The sequence below is a fragment of the Hoplias malabaricus genome, chromosome 12 (genome assembly GCF_029633855.1).
Source record: "Hoplias malabaricus isolate fHopMal1 chromosome 12, fHopMal1.hap1, whole genome shotgun sequence".
NCBI classification, from domain to species: domain Eukaryota; kingdom Metazoa; phylum Chordata; class Actinopteri; order Characiformes; family Erythrinidae; genus Hoplias; species Hoplias malabaricus.
Genome location: NC_089811.1, coordinates 32,270,755 through 32,294,287, shown reverse-complemented (window position 1 = coordinate 32,294,287; position 23,533 = coordinate 32,270,755). Strand labels below are relative to the sequence as shown.

General features: G+C 40.3%; 1 long non-coding RNA gene across 1 annotated transcript; it reads left to right on the top strand.

The window, feature by feature from the left end:
* Positions 1 to 635: 635 nt before the first annotated feature.
* On the top strand, positions 636 to 23,533 carry LOC136664205 (uncharacterized). The gene is made up of 5 exons (XR_010795091.1): positions 636 to 697; positions 2,600 to 2,733; positions 16,200 to 16,460; positions 19,747 to 19,827; positions 20,978 to 23,533. It is a non-coding gene; the product is annotated as an uncharacterized lncRNA (long non-coding RNA).

Sequence of the window (23,533 nt, the reverse complement as noted above, 5' to 3'; positions counted from 1 at the left end):
TAAATGTAATCAATAAACAGTTGATAAACACGGGGTGAACTGACTGTTAAACTGCTTAGGTGACCACGGCGCTATTTTTCTCGCAGAGTTCACCATTTGAACATGTGGAGCGTCATTGGGTTGAAAGCCTATGCAGTAGAAATAGGAGTCTCAGACTGCTTTGCGCCCCACTGCGGTTTTCAAGCAGACTCTACAAAAATGGATGGCTTTAGACGTCATCCCTAAGCTACTGACTTTAGTTTTGCTGGGAGTTTTTCGGGATGCGCCCCAGCCAAAGCCCAGTTCAGCACATATATATAAGGCCTGCATAACCTAACCCTGCAGTTTTCCTTAATTCAGTACTGAAGTCTTTATGCTGACCTCTTGTGCACTCAAGTGTCCCAGCATGGGTAATTTTGGTGTGTTGTTAAAGTGTAGAGGGAATAATGTTCTTTTTCCAGTGAATGTACGTTTCATAATTAAACCAAAGCTAAACTATATGCTAATTAATGCGTGCATCATCCTCAGTAATTTATAATTTGCATAAAGCTTTCTGAAAAACACCAAAACCGTGAGTGTACTGGGCTCCTGCAAAACCGACCCGCAAACAATTGTAAATAGGAAGTGTGATCTCATTAAATATCGCGAGGTTTACCAAAGGCGCCAATAGGCTTTTGGCCGAGCAAAGAATTTGAGCTGAAATGTGTCCGCTACAGAAGTAGGTTTTCTCAAACTCTTTTTATCAAATAATTGTATTAGTATGACGTTTCTTGTATACTATTCAAAACACAGCAATGTGCAGAGGATTTAGGCGTCTGAGAACATTTTAAGAAAAAAATATTTGTCTGCACATTTAGCTGCACGATGAATGCAGAAATGTGGTTTAATTTATGCCTGTGTTTTTAAACAAACTGTTTTAAAACCTTGAAGAACCAATAATTTGTTATTTAAAATCCAATTATTTTATTATGGTAACTCATGTCTGCAAGTGAAGGAATTTAAATGTGTTATTTTTGAAGTAGCTCCAAAAGTGCCAAGTACTTAATAATAATAATAATAATAATAATAATAAAAATCTTGTCAATAGTATTTTATTTATGTTAAATTGCATTATTAAAATGTGTATTTATTCAAGTTTGTATATATTTATAAGTCTCAGTGCAGAGCTGGTTTTAAACAGTTTGCTCAAGTGTCTACCATTTTTGTATGTGAAGGTTTTGTTTAAAACATAATAAGAGGCCTTACACCCAGCCCCTGTTTTTCTTCTTCTTCTTCTTCTTCTTCTTAAAAAAAAAAAAAAAACATGGGCAAGTCAATTAGATTCTTGAAACCAGTGTCAGAAGATAAAAACACATGTCAACAGGTGCTTGGAGTAAAAAAAAAAAAATCCTATGGTTTACTGTGCTGCAGCTGCTCTGGCGCTACACGATGCTGCCCTTGTCTGTAATTTTTGCCTGAGAGTGATGGGTGGGAGTTGTGGACACTGGTGACAGTCCACTTGCGATAATCTCTGCTTTATCTGTTAGAAATGGAGCTGCCCAATAGGGTTTTGGCTGGACTGCAGTCTGTAAAGGTAGAGTTGGTCCCATCTTTGTGCTCATGTGTTATAGTGAATGGATAGCAACAAGAAAGAAAATTACTAAGGAAATAAATTTAATATGGTTTCATGCATCATAATGCAGGATATATATTTATTGAAACTGTGTACAGTTTTGGCCACTGTAACAAGTTTTCTTTCTGTAAACAGTTGCCTTGCCTAATGGACACCTCATGGTCTTGTTTTCGAATGTGTAGCAAGCCAAGCAAGCTTTTTCCCACTGAACCACTCATATATAAACACTGCTTTGATTTGTGTTTACAAGAAGAATTTATTAGCTGGCACTCTTCAGCAGAGCTCTTCAGTCAGTTTTTTATTCAAAAAGGTATAACAAGTTTTTAATCGCCCTATTTGTGTCTTGTTTCTAAAGTGTTACCCCCCAGTATCTCAAAGGACACTTTTGAAAGTGCCCTTGAAGTATTTTTGGCAGAGAGACACAATAATCCCTCAATAGTAAAAAAAAAAAAAAAAAACTCAACCTCCATTTCATCAATCTAAAGCAATTTTATCCCTGTTGGTTTTTGAGTTTCAACCAGCCAATCATTTAAATCCCAAGCAGCAGGTGAGGTAGAGATGGAACGCCCTGGGCTGCTCTCAACTGCCGTCCCATTACTGCACTCATATTCGTGCCTTACAGAGTGAAGGACTCTTCAGCTCCTTTCACATAGCTGCAGACATCTCTCGTTGAGCTCACCATGGGGTTGTGTTCTCTAAGATCTACTCTCTCTTCCTAAATCTGCTACAATAGCAATTTACCTCTGCACACCAACTGCAATTGATCTATTATAGGATCGTCTGACCTTGTTATTGGACTTGGTGTTCCACACACAAATGTGTTTCTGTTTTTATTACAGAGAATCAGAGTAAAATGCCTAATTGTCGATTGCCTTTGAAGGAGAAAGGACATGGTGTGAAAATGTTCTGTAATGTCTTCAGGGTTTCTGCACAAAATATCAGAATCAGTGGTGCGTTCAGAGACTGTTGCAGGTTATGTCAGCTTGTGTGCTGTGTCTTTATTTTCAGGAAGTCAGCCTTTCTGTGCCTGAACAGTGAGCTGCATCTGAACGCTTCCCCTTCTGCACCAGTGACCCTGATGAAAGCGACGTTCCCTCCCTGCCAGCACCGCAGTTCCCCCATACAACATAGAGACCTGCAAGGTTTGGGGCTCATCTCTCTGTCTGACAGTCTACCTGCAGATCTAAAACACTTTAGTCACATGTCAGATTTCTGTTAATACATTTGTTCAGTTTTGTATTCTTTTATTGAAGAGCAGTAAGGAACGGCAGTGTGTATTCAGACTAATCTGTGAGACATAAAGAGCAGTTCAAATGACACAAACACTAACGTATTTAGTGTTCACGATTGTTATCAGGAGATATTTCTGTGGAGTTATTAAGACATTTTATGCATAAGAAGGAAAAACTCAAAACAGAGTCACAATAAGTCAAACAAACCAGGAATCTCTAAAATGTGTTCTATCATTATTAAAATGGGACTCCTAACAATGTACAAGATCTGATAGACCATCAGATAAACAGTGCTTAAAATGTTAATCTTTGTGAGATTGTTCTCAGGATTATGGTTGGCCCAGAGCCTGTCAGTAATCACTGGGAGCAAGACAGGAACACACAGGGCCCCGTTCCAGCGCAGTCACTCACACACTCGTACCTGTGATGAAGTGTCATAGAAAGTGAAAGAAAGAATAAAGCTGTCTTTTAAGTGCGAAAAGACAGATAACCGTTATGGGTCTGAAAAGATGTGTAGCGTTCAAGGAGCCATTACTGACAAAAAAAAAGGATATTTGGAAAACAAAAGCTGCTGATGTTCTCAGAATAATGTACTGGCCACACATGTCGCAGATGAATATATTTGGGACTTGGATTTTGAGAAAGAGAAAATGCTATTTTTTAAGACTAGACTTATATATACTATATATAACTGTATATACTATTTTGGAATGATTAGAGGAAACAACAGATACTTTAATAAAGGCAAGGGTTGTCAAAAGAGGTCAGTTTCTCTGGGTATTTAATAAAAGGTTGGCCTCACATTTAAACACACATGCTTACTATATTGTAGACCTGAATCATGGCAGATGAATGTTAAAAAATGTGTAATTTTGACTGGACTCTGATCAAATGTTGTTAGACATAAGCCTGGCTTTCCCCCAAAGCTGTAGGATGTCATGACTTATTTGATGATTCAACTTTTAAGAATGAAATGAAGTGTTGCATACGTTTGCTTCTCCGTGTTTTATGATTGTTTTTTCATTCTGCCCGAAAGTTTCGTAGAGCATGTGTAATCTATACGTATGAAACCTGTGCTCATGTTAAAAGGTTTGTGAGGTATTTAAAGGCTCCCAGTCACGCTACAGTTTTGTGCTTAATGTTGACTCATGCTGATGAACATCTGTCTGGTCTGGTTGGGATGAGACCGTACCTGTTCAACACTCACACCTACACCTGACTGTGCCATGAGCCACACATTTACACTCTCTGCTTTACTGCTTCCATCTCTGTCAGCATGAATCATTAGTTTCTCACAGAGCTGTTAAGAAACACAGGTTTTACTGTGTTCGCTGACAACCATATTTTTGTGGGGTGTTGAAAAATATTATGCACTAAACTTACATTGGTATCAGAATTTCAATTTAACATTTGAGATTCTTTAGAGCATTAATATCTCAAATAAACTATCTGAATGTTTCCAAGCACACAACAGCATTCTCAGTTCTCAAATGAAGCCTGTGATGAACAATGTGACTCCAAAACCTCAATATCTTTGAGAGACAACTGTTTCAGTTTGAATGGTGAACATGAAAAGGATTGTTTAGCTGCCGATAAAGTGATCTAAGAACACAATTTTGCATGCCCTGTGCCTGATATTCTCCTAACTGCATTTCTTTATCTTCATTAAGAGACTGACATTTGCAACAACTTAAAGACAAACAATTTGTCTCAGGCTTATTATGGCAACTAACTACAAACTGTCATTTGGCATCGGCAAAACAGCCCTCGGCAAAGCAGAATGCTTATCACATGTCATCTCTGCATGGCAGCGCAGAAATTACGTGTAGCTCTCGCTCCACTCCCAGCTCCTTTGTGCTCTCGACATCGTCTTTGTCTTACACAATTAAGGTGTTACACGGTAGAATAATTTAAATTGCCAGCTCTAAAATGGAGACAGAGGCTCTTTTTAAAAATAGCAGAATTTGTTTACTGATTGTATGCGGCTATTGACTTTCCCATTATATGAGAAGAGCTCTGATTAGTGGCTGTGCGATGTTTAGACAGAGAGGCAGAGCAGACAGGGTTACAATACAGAGCATTTACTCTTATTGTTATCTGGGCCTCTCTGCTGCGGATTACTGCTGGACACAGTAATGAGGGTGTCACTGCAGGTCCAAGGCCATTTTCCAGTAGTTACTGAGCAGCCCCATGTTTGACAGACAGCATCTTTGGCACCTGAATGCTTCTCAGAGTGTGATGAGGCCGTTGAAGCATGTTCTCTACCTGTGGCTGAGATTTCCATATGTTGCATGATTGGAAGGACATTTTCCTCATGTTTTCCACTGGCTGCAGGTGAAGCAGCAATTCTTGTACTGTTTGTAATATAGACCTGAGACAGGAAAGAATTGTTTTTGCCAGACCAATAAACTGGAAGACGTGGGCATGCCAGATCACGGTTGAAACTAGAGACACAAATCACTTCAAGGAAGTTCGTAATTTTTCCTATTTGATTTGTGCCGTGTAGAACCAATAAAAAAAAAAATATTGTTGGTCTATGGTCCTCATCATCATACTGTAAGCAGAGTGTATATTTAACTAAAACCAGCTCTGTTCATTCCGTCTGTCGTAAACACTGCTTGTGTATAGTTGTGGAAAACCAGAGCATAAAACAGATACTTTTCTTTTATGAATTTACAGCTCTCTGTTTTGACCTACCATTGTTTTCCTAAAGCAGATTTCCTTTGAGAATAAGTGGTTGCTCCACCACTTAACCATTAACAATTTCAGCCTTTGTTTTGTAATTATAGAAATGTTTTATCCGGTGTCAGATGGTACATGTTTCAGCATCCAGGGCAATTCTTTTATATTGTCTGATTACATGGTAGTGGGAACACGCTTTTTCTTGCTTCAGATGTTTGCCAAAATGTGTGGAGCGTGTTACAAAGAACTGGAAGATGACTTATAACTCAGCCCCACTCATGTGAATGGTGTGTTTGTAAGCTCTTGAATTCATGCCAGAGCGCCTAACAAGAAGGTGAGAGGGGATTTGTATTTACTGGTATGTGAAAACCAGTGTCACATGAACCAGAAAACTCTTCCTTATTGATTTTGAGCTCTGTGTATATTCCCGGCATGAAGGATAGAGTCTGTATCGCACTGAGAGCCTGAAGCTGTGGATGTGGCCATGTAAAAATCACCGGCAAAATATGACAGAAATAACATTTTGTTAATTATTTCTTGTTTTCTTAGTTCAAATTGTGTTCAGTGTTATGGGATTTACTAAAAAAAATAATAGTAATCCAGTGCAAACCACTGACTATTTCTGTCAAGCTGAAATGTTGTTAATTTACTAAATTCTTTCTGAAAAAAAAGTACCCATTTTCTAATCGCATTTTTATTTTATTTATTATTTTTTTTAAATAAATCACAGCAAACATCTTTGAAAAGCCATGATTGTATCTATTCCCAGCATGAACACAACATGGCTAGTTATCCTGATCAAAGTTATGAATAACTAGTATTGTTAAAATAATAAAACCCACTAGTGCAATATTCTATAAAGAGGAAATACATGCTTTATATGCACTCAGCCTCATTAATATTGTGCTCTTAGAACAAAAGGAGCAAAATACTTTTAATGTCAGTAACTGTAATGAGATTATAAGAATTAAACTGTAATCGGTTACACTACTTCATTTAAAGAAAATGTAATCACATGGTTGTAGCACATTACCATATTTTCCCAAACACCCTCAGTATATCCTGCAGCTGCCTCACACAGACTGTCAGTGGTTCAGCATGTGATTGAAGCCAGACAGCAGTTAGACTGGATCTGCAGCCTCATGCTTAGCTGTTTGGAGAGTAGCTAAGAGTAGCTCAGCTTGCTTAACCTCTTTCAGCCCCGCGTGCACCACACAGACTTTTATTTGATTCTTTTTTTTTCCATTTTGATCATTTAATGACTTTGAAATATCTGTGTAAACATGGGATTTACTTTCAGCACATGCGTCCAAAAACTATTAGAGGGGATGCTGAAAGCTGATGCCTCAGCACGCTTCGTCTTCTAAGAGCTTGCAGAAGGGGAAAGTTTCCTGCAGAAATGCTTACATTGCGCATGAGTGGCTAGTGAACATGTGTGTGTTTGTTTGGAAAAGATGAGCGGGGAAGACTGGCTTATTTTTTCTTACATATGATTTTTTTTAAATCTATTCTATTCCTGGAGTATTACAGTTGCCCCTACTCACACAGATAATGTCCTCTGTGGTTTTGTTTGGAGTTGGGAGGAATGTAGCTTTGCCCTGTTCCCTGTTCTGTCCCTGGGTCTGAGTGTAGAAACCCTCTCCTCTTTTGACTCAGTCTGGTACACATTTACAGCTTCTTTTCATCCTGACCTGTTATTCTTGCTCAATATCTGCAGCAGCCAAAACGCCACAGCGCAGCACATTTTCGTGTGGCCTGGATGTGGCTGATCAATTGAACCGCTGCTGTTATGCTTGGCTCTTCCAAGCCCTCCTTTTCACTAATCGCTAGTGACACCAGCACCTGTGTGTGGCTATTCAGAGAAAGAAACATGTGGAATGGCCTCTGTGGAATAGCTGAGCCATACGGAGAAAGGTCATTATTTTATGGAGCCTTATCCCTGATAAAGCTGCAGAAATAATGTTGGACAATCAGGAAAATCCTCCTGTGTTTACCCATAGTAGGGGGTGGAAATAAAAGCAGCGTGCCATGTGGAGATTCCTTGCTGTGATTGGTTGGAGGCATAACCACAAAGTCTTGAATAACAGAGGCTGGCACCTCTAAACTGTCGGAGGCTTGCTGAAATTCATATTTCATATAGCGCGCTCTGGGAATTTTCCCTCTGTTGTGGCTATAGTAATATAATGATACATTTTTGAACCCCTGGCATGATAACAGTCTGTCACCATAGCATTTTTTGCATAGCTTACAACAACAATGCTGGAGTTGCTCATTTATTGTGGGAAGACTCTGTTTTTCTGTCACTAGTGTTGTTTCGCCCTCCATCCACTGCTTAAAATGAAGGTTAACAAGTGCAGTCTGCTGCTGTGTGATGTAAAGTGTTGTCAAGCTGTAATCCCAGCTTTCACTTTAGTCTCATTGAGTGCTCATCATCTTGACTACCTAAGTGAATTGTCACTTGGCTTCACTCTGAAACACTGTTCAGCACTTCAAGGCTGCCGGGATTGTGGGGAGCATCATGCTTTGCAAAATGACGTCAGTAGGAACTGACTGCTCTAATAATACTGTTTCTAAGATAGTAAAGTTGGACTTGAATCCATTGTAAGCAATGCTATACAGATCTTGCCTATCAATTAACGTGACGAAATGGACAAGCCGTAAAGATCACAACAGAGCTTGTTACTCCTGTTTCATAAGTGCTCTGTACTGTATGTAACATGAATGTTGGATATGCTTTCACACAGGGCTGCGTTAGCTAAAGAGTAAACGAAGGCCTTGGACACTAGGATAGATGTACAACCAGAAAAAAAATTGTGCAATTTGCAGTACACAATGATGCATTTACACTCTCTGCAGTCATAATGAGAAATGTGATTATAGTCACTGAGCAAATCTACTGTATTTTGAGATCCATTTGCAGACAGACACAAAGAGGGGAGGGGGTCTCAATCCAGGGCTGTGTGTTTGTGGTGTGTGTTGAGACATTGTCAGTGTTTAAAATGAGCATTTTGATTTGTCTCCGATTGAGGAGCCTCTGTCTGCCTCCACTTGTCCTGGGTGATTAGACTAAAACGCTTGCTCGTCTTGACTGGAGATCGCGGCAGCTCCACATAACGCTCCTTGATTGAAGGTCGAAATATTTTGAATTCTAATGGAGACTGGCTGGATGAATTGCCTGAAATAGACTGTAGAATTTCGGCACTTCCTCCCCCTCACCCACAGACGACCCCCCCTCCCTTCTGTGGCCGCTGTGAAAAGAACGGTTGGGAATGGCTGTGCCTGATGATCATAGAATTACTGGATGGTGATTCTAAACCCCTCAAAGAGGAGTTGCTATGGAGATCTCGTTCCAAACTGTGAAATGATTCCTTCTCTGAAAGGCTAGGGAGAAGAGGGCTGAACACATCATTGTTCAGGTGGTGGTTGGTTAGGAAATTGCCGGTGCCTGAGCAATCAGTGCTGCTGCTGTAGTTAAGGATCTAAAACGGTTTGTTCTCTGAATGATGTGGGGCAACAGTGATGTGCATATGATGGTTCCTTTCAATCAGGCTCCACTCAGACTCACCGGGCTGGGAGAAATGACAGAAAGAGTGGGCTCGAATGAAAGAGGAATGAAAACCATTATTGTCTCTCAAAGCTAATGAAATCTGGGCCTGTCCTGATCCATCTATTCTTTGCCTGCATAAATCTTGAAGCTAGTTTGAAAGGTTATGTTCCCTATCAGTTGGAGTCTCTCAACGTATTAACATTTCTTACTGTTTCTCCTTTTTAATATTATGCTAATTAAGGATTTCTGAAAAAAAAAATTGACCTTGGTTATCTTTGTGAATTGATATGTTTTGCCATTACGTTTCAGAGAGATATGTCTGTCAGAAATAGATGAGACATTTTGCATTCATGGAGGTTCAGAATTGACATTGATTAGCATTATGCTGTTTCATATGCGCATTAAAATTTTAACTGCTTTACTCTAAATGCCATGAGGTTCATGGTTACACAACATGGATCCGTCTTGTTTACAGCATGTGTCAATACCTGTGTAAGTACAGCACAAACAGTCCACTGTATTATATTTGAACATTATTAGATTATTTTCCTGTTTGGAAGACAGAAGTAAATGGCTTCTTTTGACAGTCTCGTAAAGAAGCTTTTATGGCTCTGAATACCAGAGCAATTGCAGCAGTGTATTTGTGTAGAACCTCTTAAAAGCAAGCCAAGGAATGCAAGTGATCTAGATGTTCTCTTCCCTTTTTACGTGTGAATACTTGCAAAGGAAGTCAACTGCCACTGAGCACTGTAATTTGAGTGAATGATGTCGATCACATGATCTTCTAGACATCATCAACTGAAGACACAGCAGGAACATTATCTTCACAAGTCATTCATGTTTTTTTCCCTCAGTTAGAAAAGTAAACGTAAACTTTACTGTTACACACAGGTGAGAAAAAAGCGTATATCAACATGATTATTCAGATTAAACTCTAAAAATGTATTCAGATTGTTTTCAATTATATTTAATTTACATAATAATTAATATGTGCAATAATATGTGACTTTAGTTCAAAAATAAACTGAAACTGTGTTAGTAGAACAAACAATCCCTTATAAAGCAACCATCCAATACGTTATACCAGTTAACATATAAGCAGATGAATTCTTTAAATGCAATGTTCTTTTGTGATTTCGTTTATTATTAATTGTATTATTATTATTATATTGTTTTTCTTCTTCTCAAAACACAGGAAAAGATCTTTGCCTATGTGTGTGGAGGTGTGTTTATGGGTAAATGTGTTCATGTGAATGCATAACACTGTTTTATGTGTGTGCGTCCTGTTTGAGTACTTGCTAGTGCTGATGCATGGTGAGCCTGTTTTCATTGAGAAATGATCCAGTCTGGAGGCAGATGACTCCTTTAAAGATAAAGGCTTTGTTAGGTCAGACAGTAAAGACACACCTGCTAATGGGCCTTCCAAACATACAGTAACTAAAGCACAGCAGTAAAATGTTAAATGCCAGATAGACTTGACTTCTGAAGCTCCCCCCTCCTCCCCCTTGCTTGCTTTTACAGTCTTCCTTGTGGCTTGCCATGGCGCCACAGCCTCATAAGAGTAGTCTTCACAGAGGCCTGCTCAGACCCATCGTTAAAGGACTAATTGTGGAGATTTCCCTTTGCTTTTTCCTCTCCCTTTACAATCTCCTTATGTGTTTAGGAGGTGAACATGTTGTAGTTGATGTGAGATAAGACACGTGAAAAGATAAAATGGACATGAGCCATAATAGTTCCATCATGACAAGAGAACTTTAGTTAAAAAGCACATTTAAAAGACAGCATGCGAGAATCAAAGTGCTGCACAATAAAATACCAAGTTAAGAAATAATTATATGTTAAAACAATGTTAAATAATCTAGAACCAGCTCAAAAGTTCAGCTGTTTAATGAATGAACTATGTCTAATTTTGTTGCAATTCCTATAGTGTTATATGTTGTTTTTACAAACTAAAAGAGAGCTCAGGTATTGTCCAAAAACTAATAAACATTTGACTTAATTGCCTATAATTTTGCACAGTGAAATAATTGAATAAATAAAAAAATAATAAAACTTGATGTATTTCTAAAACATGACAAAAGAGAAAACAACACACATTACACATAATGACATATTAATACTTAGAATCAATTGATCACCCTGCAGTACTTGGATGATCTAATATTTTTCTTATATTATAAGGTTTTCTCACATACACTCTGGTTTACCACACTCTACCCCTATATCATTCAGACTTACAGTTTGTGGTGGAAGTAGTCTACACACCTCTTAGGTGGAAGTGGGATTGTGGTATTCCATCAGTCCACAACAGCTCCTGTCATCAAAGTGTTGGTGGTCATCCAGCCAGAAGTTTGTTCAGTCATGCACAGTTTGTGCTCAGACCAAGTTTTCGAGCCAGTCATCGGTGATAACTTCAGACCATCCAACACTGACCATGTTGTTATCTTATGATGGACTTTGTTATGGACCTCCTAGTTCAGAGGATTATACCACCAACTAGGTGGCATTGGGTTACTTCTTCAAGGTCTGATGTCTCATCACTTTCCCAAGCCTTTCAACTTTATTCTACACTGCAGAATCACTCCTTTAACTTTATAGACAACATCATGTTTCTGACCATTGACTCAGCTTTATGATGAGGAAACTAGTTCACTTCCTAGTCTTCATGGAAAGACTGGCTATCCCCATTGCTGATTTTTAGTCACATCCAAAGGAAAATTGCTAACTAAATAAGCTGAAACCATGACGGGTACTTTTGAAACTGCTATAGAAAACTGTCAGTGTCCCTTAAGTTTCGCCTTCTGGGCAGAACCCTCTTGTCCAATTCTCCACAAGACGGACACCTTTCCAGTTTATTCCTTTGTTCCAGATTCTTATCTACGAGTGATCCCGGTGCAGGCATCCAGCAGTGCATTCTTGGTTTCAGTGATGTAAGAATCTTGGCTTTGTCCCATATTCAGTCTGAGAGTGCCACTAAGAGACTGATAGAACAAGCTAGAAGGAGAGAGTATGGCTCTCTTCATGATGTCTCTAGCTCTGTTTTCCACCTTAGAAATGTAGACATAAAAGATCCTTGAGTGACATATCACTTCCAGTATCTTATGTCCATATTTCTATTTTATGTTCTTTGTATCACTCATCGTGTGTTACATGGGCCAGAGCATGAGAAAGCCATGTTCTGGGTGATCTTCCATGAGCAATAAATGAGCAAATGGCTAGACAAGCCTTGTTACGTTTTCAGTTCTCTGGTCGTTCTGGAGTCGTTGGGACTATATCTGAGATGGAGGCTTCTGTCATGATATTGTAACACTCTACCTGCCATCAGTACAGGACAATGTTTACCGTTAGAGCTTGTTGTTTGCTTTCTCATGATAATCATTGGCCAGAAATACAGTTGCTTTCATGTTACCCTTAGTAATACTAATTCATTCTGTGATTCCCCTGTTTTTAGTGCAGCTGTTTTGTTGAGTCATCTGTTCATGTGTTTGCTCTTTTTGCATTTCTTAGGTAAATGCAAGTAAAGCCTTACGCATTTAAATTATATGCATGTAATCCTCACTTTGTTGGTAATTATAGTTGTTAAAAATCAACTATTGTTTTTCCAGGTTCAGTGTGGGTTTTTTTTTCATAATTTACAATATGGTAAGATATTCACCAGTGTGAAGGAGCTGCCTGATCTTTGAAGGAACGCATATATAGAGGGTATCCCCACAGAAATGGAAAATACAAGGTCCCTTATTACAATGCAGCTTAAATACTGGGTGAACCTCCCTTTTAATTCAACCATTTCTTATCATCCAGGAGCGATTCACATTGCATTATTTTCACTTGAAGTTCAAGCATGAACAGGGCACACAATAGCACATTTTCATCCCAATCAGTGCTGAACTCGTAGCTGGCAAATTGAAGCAGCAAAACAATAATTCCCTTGATTAGCCCCTTTCTGTGTGCAGTAAGTGAACTGTTTATACTGTGGAGTACCTCAGAGAGACGAGAGCAACCAAAACAGGCTGATTAGGCACAGAGTAATTGGATAACTTCATTTCAGCAGGACGACCAAGAGCCTGATGACAGCACCTTCCAGAGAGCACAGCCTCGGATGACACAAATAAGGAACAGGGCTGTGTGGCCTGAAATTTAGTGCTGTATGTTTGATGTACTTATTACTTTCGAGGGTCTTCTGTTCTATGGTATCATAACTAGTGGTGCAGTAACATCATTGTTTGTGTTAATTTGTAGCCTGTGGTCTACTTAGCTGAAGTAGAAATGAATTCAAGAAATTTTCCCCAGCCACGCTTATCTGACTGTACTACTTGTGCTGCCTCAAATGAGCACTTCAAACCTGAATCCAAAATTGATTGTATTAACATGTTGTTATAAACTATCACAGTGGAATCATTAAGTGTGTGTGTGTGTGTGTGAGAGAGAAAGAGAGAGAGAGAGCATGTTCTTGAGCCTGAGCCTGTAAATGTCTATGTGTGTGACAGTATATGTAAGTACAGAGGACTGGAATTGGAGGGATGTCTCCTGGGGCACAGCAGGCAAGACTGAACCTCCTTAAGCCGTGCATTTACTCTCTGGTGCTTATCGAGAACTGAGTCTGTCTTTCTGGAGCTGGGAGAGTGTCTAGAATCGTTCAATTGACATTGAAAACACCATTTTGCATTATTTTTTGGAAGTCTTTAATTTTTTCATGACGTTTCCTTCTATATTTGTGCCTCTATAGATGCTGATATACATGAATGAAATAAAGGAACAATCACACCTGATTATAACTTTAATAGCTGAGACAAGACAAGCCAGGTCCCATTTAGACAGGCACTTCAGAAAATTCTCAATGAACATACTTGTCAAACTACGCATTCTGTATTTCTTTAGTTATGTTTTAGAAGTGTGAATCATCATAAACGTGAATCATCAATAGTTTCTAAACCCAGCATTGCAGAAACTTGTTTGCCACAGTTAGTATGACACTTGACGAATGGTGTGAAGATCGTGTATGATGTACATTCTGAAGTAGACCTGTGCTGTCATCAGCAGGCTCCGCTGAGGTCTCACCTAGAGTGCCTGAAGGAAAGTAAGGATCATACATGAGGCAGGAAAAAAAGCACATGCCGAACATACTTGCTCATGTCTTTCAACCCTCAAATGTCATTCATCTGGACGTCTGCAATAGGTGAATGATAAAGTATCAACGTTACATCAAAGCATTACCTACATGCAGTTTTCATATAATAGTTATCTTTCAAATGTCCTTTGCTGTGATAAATACTTAAGATAAAAGCTTAAGTGTTTGTCACTCTGTAATACTATATGTGAGATTGTACAGAGGACTGTCCAACGGTATTGGCTTTTTACAATGACACAGTGATAGAGTAAACAATGTGAGTTTTGTGCTTTAATTAGGAAATCAGACAATACTTTTAAATTATTTTGCATTACATGCTGGTAGTAAAAACATCATAAAAGTTATAAAATAAATTGCACAAACTTAACATCAATCTGCATGTGTAATGACTAATGCTATAAGCTAGGAAAGGACATTTGCTCTGTATTTGAGCAAATCTGCCAGATCTGTATCAAACTGTAGCATAACATGTCATGACATAAAGCTAATGATGTATTGTAACACTCACTGTTTTATTGTGTTACCACAGACAGTGTGAGCCTTGAGTAAAAATACACAAATTGGCTATAAAGAAATCTGAATTTAAAAAAGTCATTATTGAAGGATTGCTTAGCTCAACTACATGTTAGAGTGCAGTTGTAAATCCTGGACTTTATGAGAGCTTTAGATGTGGTTACACTAAAACACTCACAATGAATGAAATCACAATGCATTGTTTGTTTGTATATATTCAAACAATGTTGGTTTAATATTTATTGCCCAAAAATAAATTTACACCTCATTTTCACAGTCCAAAAACTGAAAATGTGTTTTTGTGAGGGTAGATCTCATAGGTTTAGAGACAGATGAAAAGGATTTGAAATATGTCAGATGTCATTAATTGTTACCCTGACTCATTAGTCCTTCCTTTAGCATCAGAAGACCTGTATGAAACCAGCTCACAGGCACGAAGGGGCTACTGTGTACGTTCATGATATATGTGCTAATCATATACATATTTAATGTTTGCTATTTGCACATGCAAGCACATCTAGCTTTTGCTCAGAGCTTGAGTGAATCAGACCTTAAGTGCTCCATTATCTAATCACTCCCTGTCCTCTACCAACAACACACTTTGATTAGGAGAGAAGGGACTCTGAACTCTCTACACAGCATTCTCAGGCACTCTAGCATCCATTCTGGTAATCTACTGCACAAAAATCCGTCTGAGGTTAGTGGTACAATAAAGTGCCAGAATGTACATAAATCATGATGCATTGTTTATTTCTCATGTGAAATTACAGTACTGTGCACAAGTCAGAGACCATTCATTTCATGGTTTTCTTTATTCAGCTCTCTTTTTTTCAGGAGACTTTCTTTTAGTCTTTTAAAAGAAATCCTTGTGTTGATTCTAAATTTCATTGACGCCCCCTCCAGGGTGTGTTCCCGCCTTACACCCAGTGATTCCGGGTAGGCTCAAGACACACCGCAACCCTGAACTGGATAAGCAGTTTCAGACAATGAGTGAATGAATGAATTTCCTAATTCAGGGCATTATTTTTAACTAACCTCTTAAGAAGAATTTCCAGAAAAATTAAGTTCTTATTGTCGGAATCTGATAATGAAATATTTTTGTGTTTGTAATGTTTTGAATAAATACTTTTATTTATTTTTTTTTTTCATTTGATTTTATTTCAGCTATTCATACCGAAGCTGTTTATATTGAATGATAAAAGTATTTTTTTGTTGCAAACACTGAAAAACCAGCACTGCTGTGACTTATCCTCTTGTACCAGTACAACATTCAGCAACATGTCCCAATCCTGTGGTTCCAACCATGTGTGTGTGTGTGTGTGTGTGTATGTGTGTGTGTGTTTGAAAGACAATATATTTAATTTTTTTCTCTATCTTTGTGTGTGTGTGTGTGTGTGTGTGTGTGTGTGTGCACACGCCTGTCCTCTGCACATAGTCTGCACTATATTTGACGGCATGGCTCTTGGTAATTGTAGTAATTGTAAGCCTGTGTGTGTTTATTTGCAGGTGTGAGTTTCAGAGGGGAGATGGCTGGCAGTGTGTGAGTGTGAAGGGCAAGGGGGTGATCGCCTGGATCATAAAACACACACACATACACACACACACACACACACACACACACACACACACACATACACCCTCTGTGATGTCCAGGAGGGGCGTCGCCGAGAAACTCCAACCAGTCGATGTCCCAGCATGCTTTGCTCTTCACACCCTCGCAGCATGCCCGAAATCACAGCCCTCCTGCACTGCTCCAACCTGACAAATGTATGTATTCTCTCATTCGTTCTTATTCCCCTTCCTCCTCTTCTCTCTGCTCCTCTCCTCTCCTTCTCTTCCCCCGCACTCCCCTCTCTCCTCCCTCCCCCACCCAGGCCCATTTCTCCTCTTTTTCTGCAGAGATTGAAAGTGCTGTTGGGTCAGAGGGTTTGCTGCTGCAGAAATCATTAATAGAGAGATACTTATTCAGTGGCTGAACCCAGGTCACCGCACCACGCTAATGAAAGTGTTTCCACCAGCGGCTTTTCATCTGAAGTAATACTCAAATCATAGCAGTGCTCGCTCTCTGTGCACCCACCACGCTGCATGGCATTGTGGGAAAAGGCTATACAACGGCTGACCCACAGTTCCACGTTAGATATTAATACAGTAAATGTTTGGAATGTTCCTTGACAGAGACATTATTGTCTGTGCTTTTCTTTTTCTTTCTGTCTTTCATCATCTCTTTCTTTCTCTTTCTCACTCCACCTCACTCTTTTCCTTATTCTTTCTCATTAGACCTGTAAAAATGGGGCAGATTAAAGGAGCCTACCTTTATTAGCTCCAAAATGCATGCGACACGGCCTCTGCAACATAACAATATTGTGCAGGTAATGAAGCAGCACAGAGCTTCTGCTGGTGGTCGTCTGTGTTCAGCCACTCTTTTAAATGCGGAGATAAAACCCCCAGCTCGTGTTGGGTCGTGTGTCGTTCATGTTGAGGGCAGCGTCTGCTGTGACCCCGTTTGTAGATGGCAGTGCAGAGCGTGTGTGAGTGAGGGGGAGCTTAGGGTGGGGGGTCTAATCCTGCTTTTCAGCCGCCCCATTTCTGGCTGGGCACACGCAGACCCTGACCGCTCATTATCCTAACAAGAAGGGCCATTTCACCTGCGACTGGGGGCCCTGCATGGCCCCTGTTAGTGTAATCTTCTTTGCACACACACACACGCGCACACACACACAGGCACGCAAACACACACGCGCACACATACACACACGCGCACACACACACACACACACACACACAAACTCCGCCAGACCCGCCACCATTCAGGACAAGCAGGTGGCCACTGACGCACATAATTGCTGACAATTTGAGGCAATGAATAAAAATGATCTACATTACTTCTTGCCGAATGTTGTATGTGCTTGGTGCCAAGAGAAATCTATGGAAGGGCCTCTTTAGATGCTGAAGAAAAGGGCCTATCAAAGGCAGTTCAGGAGGAAAAGGGAGGAGGGGGGGAGTAGGAGTGATTAATTTCTTAAAGAGTGAAAGAGAGATTTAGTACATTCAGCTGACTGGCATCGCAGAAGGAATGAAAAGGCTGCAACAGAGAACATCTTTCACACTGTTTCCTCTATATAATCTTCGTACCGTATGTATTCCTGACTCTATAGACTTTCCATGGCACTCTTTACCACTGGGAGACTTCATCAATAGTTGCTAATCTGTGTCAGTTAATCGCTGATGTTCTGAGGGTGTTCAACTTATTTTTGTCACACATTTCAACAACTTTTCCTGCTGGACAGGTGAACACTCTACCTCTGTAATTAATTTATCAGCACATGCTCTGTATGTATGTGTGTGTGTGTGTGTGTGTGTGTGTGTATGGTTTCACCAAGCCCTCTGTCATGTTAATAGTTGAGGTGATTGAAAAGTGTGACGTGCTTGTGGCGTCGGAGCTGATTGTGTCCAATGAGGCGTGAGCAGATTCAGTAATTACTGACCTGAATCTGCTGATAATGCATTCACAGGCATTTATTATAAGACATCCAATTATGGCACAATGCGGCGTTCCTGTATTCAGAGTCAAATTAGTGGATATTTTTATTGGTCACTCCGGTCGGTTATAGATAACAAAGAGAAAGAAATGAAGAAACAGAGAAATGCTTGTTGAATCGCTGTTGTCCTTTGAGAGATGGAGGCCTGCTCCTTGACAAACAAACACAAAAAAAGCCTTTAAGACACCTGAAGTCTTCCTGGTTGCATGTTGTGTGTGCATGTGTTTTCGTGTGTGTGTGTGTGTGCATGCTTGACCCTGGTGAAACCATGTGTCTTTTATTAACACCTGTCTAGCGAAGCGGTGCTGTGTGGTGTCAGCTAGCTGATGAGGCCGAGCTGGCGCGGGTTCAGCCTGTGCCACTGTCGGTTTGCTGTTTCCATTTCACACATGATTAATCTAGAGAGAGAGAGAGAGAGAGAGAGAGAGGGAAAGAGAGGGAGAGAAAGAGAGAGAGAGGGTGGCCCGTGTTCGGCTTGCGTGGCTAAAAGGCCTTTAGAATTCCTGCAGAGAGGGCTGAGGGGCGAGTGAATGCAGCCGGCCGGGGGTCACTGAGCCTTTGTGTAATTGAGGCAGTGGCAGCCTCCCTTTCCTCTTCCTTTCAAAAGGAGCGAGGGATTGTGAAGTGCAGGGAAGGGCTGAGGGAGAAGGACAGGATGGAGGAGGGGAAGGAGGGAGGGAGAGGGCTGTTACGGGGGGCTGGAGGAGGGCTCCCTTTTTTTACGAAGGGGGAGGTTAAGTTGACAGGAACAAAAAGAATGTGTTCCACTAATTTCTGCGGAGCTGCATCAACAATAATAGGCTCCATTTCGTTATTGCAAATTTTATAACTGGTTCCCTCCCCTGTTTCCCACCCATTCTTGCTTCCACAGCCTTTCATGGATCACATACACCTGTGGTCTGAAGCCACAAAACCCCCAGCAGTCCGGTGCCAAACATTCAGCGTTCAAAAGGCTTGAGAGCTGTTCCTGTGAAAGTGTTAATTAATACCTTACCGTAGCATATAGTCTGCGTGACAGTACACTGCAGTGAAGCAGAGGGGAACCGAAGCTCGAACAATTCCCTTCATTCCTACGTAATCCTTTTATTCAAAGCCTCTTACTCAAAACCAGGTTAACATGCAAAGGGAGTCAATAGATGTGTTGGATGCACAGCATTAATGTTCTTGTGATCAGGCATCTGGCTGATATGAATGAACGGCTGTGTGTGTGTGTGGGGTGGGGGGGCTGTCTGCATCTTTGTCTCTCTTACTGTAGATGTGTGTGCTTTCATTCTTTACATGTGTGCATGTTGTTTGTGTGCATGTATTTGTGTATGTGTGTCCAAAAGAATGTGTGTCATTCCTGTCATGCCCATGGCGCCTGTGCACTGTAAGCAGCAGGGCGAGCAGCATTGTTCAGCCCTGCATCAGCATGCCGTGCATTTAGGAAATAATTACCCAGTGTCCTGCTGTTTTTATACTCTGTTTCATCTTCTTTAATGGCTGCTTCTTCATTCGCCTCTAATCCCAAACAGGACGTAATGTGCAGAATCAAGCACCGGCCTTCGGATGAAAAGAAACATGTCCGCCACTGTCCTCATCGGAATGGAGAGGAGGTAGGCCTTTGATCTTCCACTCAAAAGTATTAATGTTCTGCATCGGGCCTGCCGTTTTATCTGCGCTTAAAGTCGGAATATCCGGTTTGGAGCGAAGCCTCTGCTATGCAAATCGCAGGCCCAAGCGCATGCTGTGTTTCTTCTTGTGGGGGGGATATTTTCTATAATATTTTTCAGCAAACTAATGACATCTGTGTGGGTTGATATTGATCGGAGCGCTTTTTAGGCGCTCCCTGCAGAGTCGAGACACACTTTCATTTGGCTCGGCCTCGCTTTCTCTCCCAGCATGCCCCTCAAAGCACAGAGAAGGGAAACTCTGAGCTCCTCACTTTTGAAAACAGCCCTTCTCTCTGCTTGCCACTGAGCAAAAGTGACACACAGAAAAACACCTTCCTACACTGCTTACTCACACTTAGCCTAGAAAATTGCCCGAGCCTCACCTCAACTTATAAAAAAAAACAGAACTTGCAAGTTTGCTCATGCCGTATCTCAACTTACACTTCATTTACACTTAGAGTTGCTTATTGTCACTGTCAGAACAAAACCTTGTATCTCCATTCCTGGCATTTGGGAATTTTTCAAAAAATGATGTCAAAGCACCAGCTGTTGACTGTGTGTGAACATTTAATGATGAATGGTCTACAGAAATTATTCAGAATTGCCTTGAATTGAATCCTGTTCCTGTATAGTTGTTTTGGAAAATCAGTAGTTTGTTTTCATCCACTCATAGTTTAAAGTTTAATTATGGCCTTGTGGAAATGTTTTAAAAACCACAGTTATTAGACCAATGCCGTGATGTTTTCCACTTTCATAATAACAAAACTATGCATAAATGGCATTTCCAATCATGTTTTCACTGATCAGCTTGTTTGTATTTTGTAAATAAATTTAGAATTTGATGCTTCTTACACCCCTGCGAGTGACTTCTTGACGGTCACTTTTGGCTTTGGCACAAATAACTCTACATCTCTTTGTCCCAAAAAATATCTTAAAACTTGGAGACTTCTGATGAAATTTCCACTGTCTTTCGGACCATTTAAGAGGAGCATAATGTATGGCTTTCTCCTTGTGTAACAGAGTTTCAGGGTGCATATTTTGATGTAGTATTGCACTATGCAAAGTGACAATATTTTTCTGAATCACTCCCCAGCCACCGTGGCTATTCTCTGCAGCGCTGCCTGAGGGAATGAAAGCACAGAATCACTAGTGGTTTCAGACCTGGACATGGACTAAGAGGTAGGATACATTAGCATTCTTGAATTGAGAAATTTATATCTTTAAATGTTTTACAACTCTCTCATGAAGTTTGTCACAGGATGTTAAGCTATGGATTATCTGTTCTTCCAAAGTTGGAGCCTTGTTTATTACTGCTTTTATTGCATTGGAAAATATTCTTTGTATTTCTTTGTCACAAGTTTCAAGAGAATTATCCAATCACAGATTCCTGTTTTACTGCATTACACAAACATGTTTTTCCGTAACCATTTGTTGTAGGCTGATAACTTTACTCTACAATGTTTATATGTAGGAATTCCCTTCTGTTTTGGTCTTATGGATGATACACAGTGAGTTAGCAGTGCCCCACTCTGCACTTCATTACCGCTCTGCAGCCACATGTTTCCTATTCCCCATTAAAATGTCTAATTTTCTTACGATATCAAAGACCATGAGAGAAGCTTTAAACTCCAAAAAATAAACATTCATAGACTGGAAGCCAAGATGCTAACTAATGTCACATGGAAAACACCAATAAATCATAAGAAATGTCCTGTCGGTGTATTATGACGGCCATGAATGTTTTCTCTTAATCATTGGTTTAGTCTGTGTGTTTGAATCCCCACACTGTGCAGATGTTTTTGGTGTTTGCAAAATATTTGAGCATTATGTCACTTTGATCTGTCTGAATTCTCATCCAATATCTATGTGACTGGGTCCCAGGCCTCAAATGCTTGTGGGAGACCGACTGGCTTCTAGACTATTGTGTTCTGCATTGTTTAGCTGTTATGAATGCGTTGTAGGCTTGATTCATAGTGTGTCTTTTTCCACAGGTACTGGAAACTGCAGAAACAATCACATACCTTTGGCCTGACATCTCTTCAAAAGCTTTATATAGTAGCTCAAATAAAGAAGAATTTAAAGTTTCATTCTAGTTCACAGCTGAAGAGTGGTTTGGGTTTTAATTCTCTCATTAATTAGCATTTATGATGTCTATAATATGCTCATAACAATGTACCTGTTTGGCTCATCTGTGTCTTATCACTGGCAGGAAACAACCTCACTTCCTTTCAGGATGACTTCATACGGAATTATGTGCCGCCACAGAGTCTCCCAGTTTTACTGCATCTACCCAGTGTAAACAGTCCAGTTTATCCCAGTGTCACCAACTCACAGACATTGCCCCTTTGCCTAAAAGCACTGACCTTCTGAAAAGAGTTTAAAAAAAAAAAGAGAGAGAAATTTTGGACACTGCGTAGCTGGTTGTCAGGCTTTAAGAAAACAGGTAGGTCACACAGATACTGATCTACTATACATATCATTATTAGTGAAAGGCATGTTGGTTTCATCATTTGTACCAGTGAGGTGTTACTTGGCCTAGTGCCCTGCTCTTTTGTGTTTACGAGTTAAGCAGCTTGTTTTTCTGGCTGGCAGCAGTGTTGAATGAAGGAAGTTATTTCCGTATGACTCTTTACACAATTCCTCACAACCTCTCTGTCTCTGTCAGCCACCGGAATAAATCGGGTGATTCATGACTGCGAGATCATCAGTCACCCAACGTAAAAGGCCTGTTCTGTGTATGGCGTGCGTGCATGTGTTTGTGTGTGTGTGAGCTCTTCGAATCATAGGGCATGCAATAAATCTCTTCTTCTAGCGTTGGGAGCGCGTGAGTGCATCTGGAAGCCGGAGTGGCCCGAGGCTCCACTCACTGGAACAATGCAGAGATCAAAGCCCCGGGGAGTGACAGGTGATGAGTGGCTTCCCCTGGCCGGAGCGCCTCAGCCAGGCTCACACCTGTACCAGGTGATTACAGGTAGATCTACCTGCCTCTAATTGGACAATAAATGCAGCTCTCAGCCGGCTAATGGCAGCAGTCTGCCTCTGCGACGCCACACTACCATTTGCCCGTCGCCAACACTACCTGAGTCTCTCTCTCTCTTTCTCTCCCTCTTTTTGTGTGTGTGTTTCTCTCTCTCTTTCTCTCTCGCTCTCGTTCCCTCTCCCTCTCTCAATCTCCCTCGCTCTCAGCTGAGATGATGACATAGTAAAGGTCTATTCAGATCCAACAACAAGGCAAATTACAATCCAAGCATTTAATGTGAGAGGAGAGAAGCAGAGGGGGACGTAGAGTCTCCTGTACATATCTGCTGGACTGATGGATTGGTTAATTGATATATATATATATATATATATATACTGTGCAAAAGTTTTAGGCACCAGAGATTTAAAAAGCTGTTTATCTGAGCAGTAAAACGAACAAACAAACAACAAATAATGCCCAACATTAGAATAAAACTAAATAACAGTGTGATACTCTGTGTGTGATTGTGTTGGTTTAAATTTCTCCAAATCTCTCCCCGTGGCAGTCCTCATTATTTGAGGTTATCATCCAACACCTAGTTTTAGTGGTTAATAAATAATGATTTTAAATAATGTGTGTTGATTTAAAAAATTCATGAAATCAAGGAGAATCTGACAAAACATTGTTCTT